At 32.1% G+C, this 5,290-nt stretch overlaps 1 long non-coding RNA gene across 1 annotated transcript; it reads right to left on the bottom strand.

Annotated features, from left to right (window-relative positions):
• Window positions 1-3,035: 3,035 nt before the first annotated feature.
• LOC113361911 lies at window positions 3,036-4,883 on the bottom strand. Its single transcript, XR_003365410.1, has 2 exons — window positions 4,628-4,883; window positions 3,036-3,185 (listed from the first exon to the last, which is right to left on the bottom strand). It is a non-coding gene; the product is annotated as an uncharacterized LOC113361911 (long non-coding RNA).
• Between the last annotated feature and the right edge of the window lie 407 nt (window positions 4,884-5,290).

Raw genomic sequence — 5,290 nt, 5'->3', positions numbered from 1 at the left:
TGCCCTCTATTAAAAACGTTAATGACAAAAATAAATCTGTGGTTAGTTTCCTGTTATAGAGAGAGAGGAGAGAACAAAGATTACAGCCGGATCGAAATTTTTTCCCGAGATTTTTCAGATTGAGATTTTCAGATGAAATTATCATCAAAATCTACATACAAATCGTTAATAGCAGCAGAAATCATTGTTTTTTCTTCATCTTCATCTTTTTAATTTGAAGATTTTTTCTCCAAATCAAATTCAGAGAGATTGATTTTTCGAGATATGATTTTTATATTTTCGAATTTGTAATTCTGAGTTGAAGATTCATATATATATATATATATATATAAGATTTTCATGTTCGATTCAATTTACAGAGATGTCTTCATACCGATTCAGTTTGCAGGAATTTTTGGAAGTTTGGGTTTGTTTTGATTCTACTGGATTTCTTTGTTTTTTTCTATATGGTTAAGCTCGAGATTGTGGATTCATTTCTGAAACAGGTACGATTCAGTTTTTTTCAGGTTTAGATTTGATTTTTTGATTTTTGGTTTGTGCTTTCTGAATGTGTCAAAATTTGTTTGATTAGGTCCATTCATGGATCTTTTTTTTGATGATTTTTTGTTTATTTATTCAATTCGCACTCTATATAAAATCAGCATTATGAGTGTATGAATGTTTATTTTTCATAAAATAAAGTTGCTACGGTTCATGTAGCTTACATTTTTTGGTTCCATATTTTTGACATTCAAATTTAGATTAATCATGTCAGAAATAGTTGTTATTCAAGTTTACATTTGGGTGATGAATCATTTTTTGTTGTTGGTTAATTATATTAATTTAGTGGTACACCGTTATATGATGACTGATGAATATAAATATATGTAGGAGAGTGCAGAGTAATGATCTAGAAATGATGTATTAGATTGAGAATGTTTCAACGGTAGCAGTGTCATTTTCCAAAGCAGTAGTTGTAGAATATCTTGCAGGTTGTTCTTGGAATTGTTTAGTAGATACTAAATTTCATTACCTTAAGATTCACTAAAGAGTTGAGGTTGTGCGGATGGGTGGTAAACTAAATTGAAACACAATGATTAATCTTTATTTGTCATTAACGCTCGGCAGGTTCCACTGATAGTTGAGTAATCTTTATTTGAAGTTCTTATATGAAATTTGATTTTTTAATCTAAAAAGTGCCGGGAAAAATGAGCTATTAGCAGGCAATTTCTCATTTTTTTTTGTACTTGTACATGCCTTTAAACCATTTCTAATAACATTCTTTTGTTGCGGTGAAAGATTTCAATAATATGCGGCTAAAGTAAGCGCTATCTTACTTTACAAGTATACTAACTGTTTCATTCTCTTATTACTTCATCTCATGTTGTTGCAGAATGACATATTGTAGCTGTCATCGAGTTAGATGGTATTTAAACACCCATTTGAAAAGCAAAGGGGAACCATGAGCAGCTGAAGTAATTAATTTTATTTTTTTAAATTTGTGATTGCTGAAATTTAGATGAAAAATCATTCAGTTTCAATCCATCTGAAATATCTTTTGAGGTTTTATTTGAATTTTGTTGATTGTTAAGATGGATGATTAATTTTCTCTATGGCCCATTGCAGTTCCTTATATGTATTATAGACAAAGTATTCGGCATGATTACAACACCGTGCGGGTTTGTGAGGAAGCAGCAAAACAAGTGGGTATTTCTATTGTTAGTTGTATTAACTGTGAGTAATTATCTCTCATCTTATGCCATTTTGATTGCACAAAACTTGGGTGACACTTAATTATTGCAAAATGCCTTGTCTGACTAATGTTCTTTCATCCTAGTTGGTTAAAAAGTTATAGGATTAGGGCAGTAGTTACGTTTTAGATTATTGATTGAGATTCTTTCCTGATACATCTTGTTGCTTTTCATCCTTTTGTGTGCAACTATTAATACACAATATAGAACATTGAAATGTTATATTAGACGAACTTGTGGTGTAATGGTATCACAACTGACTCCGGTCAGAAGATGCGTGTTCGACTCACGTCAGGTTCATTCGTTCGAGTATGTCAATTTTTGGTGTCAACTTGAGTTGTTGACCCCGGATTATGGTGTCAACAATGGTTGTTGACACCATAATCTGGCCCTTTCATTTCCGAATTTTCAATTTTTTGTATCAACTTTGGTTGCTGACACGATATATTGATGTCAATTTTGGTTGTCGACATGATACCCTGGAAACAGGATATACCTGAATTCCAAATTTGGGGTCAACTTCGATTGTTGACATCAATTTGTAGAATCAACTTCCATTGTTACCCTGGAAACAGGATATACCTGAATTCCAAACTTGGGGTGAACTTCGATTGTTGACATCAATTTGTAGAATCAACTTCCATTGTTGACACGAATTTATAGACAATATTGACACGAATTATTGGTGTCAACTTCGGTTGTTGACATGGTAATATGGAAACAATATGTTCCTGGATTCAAGCTTTGGTGCTGACTTCGGTTGTTGATACCCGTTTCTCGTGTCAATTTTGGTTGTTGACACTAAAAAAATAAATTGTGTGGGTTTATTTGTATTTTAAGTTATCTCCATAAGCTATACATGCCTGCTCGAAACAGTAGAAAGTAAGTAACAATATGTCAGTCATTTAGTTATAGAACTTCTTCGTACTTACATTAAGATGTTTAAGCACAATAAGATGTTTTTCAGACATACATTAAAATGTTGTTTAAGCACAATAAGATGTTTTTCAGACATATACATTAAAATGTTGTTGAGCACCATGTACAGACATACACTATAAGATGTTAAATACCACTATCATACATATACTATCATAGACATTAGACTATGGCTTCAACTGAGTCGGTATGGGTAACTTGTTGGTCTAGTTGCTCCTCCTCCTCCTCTTGCTGTTGATGGTTCTCCTCTAGCTTGCATGCACCATTTCTGTCAAGATTCATACTACCATCTAGACTCTCTTATTCTGCATCTTCTTAGTTTAGTCAACTACGTACATATGAAATTCGTTCACTTTTACCTTTTAGAACTTCCGAGGATTCCTCCCCTTCTTGCGTTTTCTTCTTCGTCTTTGCTTTTGGTGCTTTACCTTTCTTAACTTCTGGTGATTCCTTCTCTTCTTGCACTTTATTCTTCAACTTTGCTTTTGATGGTTTCCTCATTTAAGTTTTTTTAATCTGTTGTCAAAGAATAAAAATAGTTAGCATTCCCAATTATACATAACATATAATTTTCATTTACTAAATACAGTTTTTATTTCCGAACGGACTTTGGTATCAACTCCAGTTGTTGATCCCAGTCATTGGTGCCAACTTTTATTGTTGACACTAGTTCCTGGAAGAACATGTCCATGGATTCCATTTCTTTGGTATCAACTTTGATTGTTGATCCCAGTTATTGGTGTCAACAACCAGTTCCTGGAAAGAAATTTCCATTTGATTCCAGTTTTGTAGTATCAACTTCCGTTGTTGATCCCAGTTATTGGCGTCAACTTTGGTTGTTGACACTAGTTTTCTGGAAAAAAATTGCATGCTTTACTATGTTTAGTTTCTGGAATTATTTTCCATGTTTAAATTTGCCATTCATTTATTCATAAGTTTTTCACTCATGCTAGAAAATAGTTAGGATATATCAATCCTTGAATTATCAAACACTAGGAAACTAAACAGAAAGAAGCCTGACCACAAAGAACCATTCGCAGGGTTGGTAGGATCATTAACTTCTTGTATTTTGCACTAATAAACAACTTTTTGATGACAACTAACAAGTTGGTAGAGAACATTAGGGCTCACATATTATATACACACCAACGTTCTAGTGATCAAAACTATAATGTCAGGTCCTTAAAATCTATGAGTCGTATCCGTTACTACTATACCGACATTGTTTCACATAGCCTCATAATTATCACAACTTCAACTCAAAATTATTTAACATCAACAAATTAAACAAGCAATTCAAAGAGTAAATTTATGAGAGAAAAAAAGAGTGATACAAGTACACATTACCAATCAAGCACTCATTTTTGTACTATTTAAGAACACCTTGACTAAGAAACTGAATAAGAATTTTGCGAAAAATACAAAAATGTCACTGTTTTCGAATCCATTAAATCAAACCCAAAAGCAAAAAAAATATGTCTGATTCATCAATCAATCTACTACAAACTATAGCAAAACCATCATGGTTCTAAGACATAAACCTTTCACATCCAATTTACATGATATGTGTTTCAAATACTGATGTTGGTAAAACACTAGTTTCAACAGGTTAAGCTACGTCAATCTTATCATCATTATCAGCTTATAGCCTCTTCGTTACAGTAATTTTATTCCACTCTAGCTAATTAAAAAAAGCAATTCAAAAGATTTGATAAAAAAAAATCATCGAAAAAATAAAATAAAATTTAACAAGATCAATAAAATTGGTACCAAATCTAATCAAATTAAACATGCATCTGTATTAGTTATAACAAATCAGTTTAAGAAATTCACATGCATCAATATCCCCTGAAGAATGACTAACTGATAATAACTAATTCAAAATCAACTTGTTTCAAACTTTAAGAAATCAAAATCTAACTTATTTGAAATACAATCACGACTAAATCTGTGTGTACCTTTCTTTGAATCTTCAAATCGAAATTGTTGAAGATGACGGTAAATCGATTATGGAAAAATCAATTTACCCCAACTTTTCTTCTTCTTCTTTGATGGTTCTTGTTTTGATTTTGATCTTCTTAAACCTCAAATGGTATCGGTAACTTGTATTTGATGAATTATAATTCAATTTCTCGATTGGTTCATTCAGCTTTTTCATATTTATGATTGTGGTTTATGTTCCGCTGTTAGAGAGATGGAAGAAAAACATGGGAAAAAAAAGAACGGGAGGAAACAAATGAGTCGTAGCTGTATGGAAGGGTATTTATGTAATCTGACATTTCGGGATCTGCCTTCTAGAAGGAGGTAGGGTATATTTATTTTGTCATAAGGGTATATTTGAATGGTGTCATAACTAAGGGTATTTAATTAATGTACCCTTATCAAATTCTTGTAATAAAAGAGTAAACAGATTTTTGGACAAAACATGGAATCAATCCGAAATAAAGATCCAGTCCATGAAAAACTGGTTTTCCAAAAGAAAGACCTAGATACAAAATCGGAATTGTTTCCCCACAAGCCTTGGTTTTCGATTTTGATAGTATTTCCTAAAACTACATATTTCCGGTCTTTGATTTCAAGTCTTCCTATAAAAGATAATCTATTGCTAGGTGTTCAAACAT

Source organism: Papaver somniferum, chromosome 3 (genome assembly GCF_003573695.1).
Source record: "Papaver somniferum cultivar HN1 chromosome 3, ASM357369v1, whole genome shotgun sequence".
Taxonomy (NCBI): domain Eukaryota; kingdom Viridiplantae; phylum Streptophyta; class Magnoliopsida; order Ranunculales; family Papaveraceae; genus Papaver; species Papaver somniferum.
The sequence above is the reverse complement of the archived record's forward strand: the minus strand, read 5'-3'. Positions and strand labels throughout refer to the sequence as shown.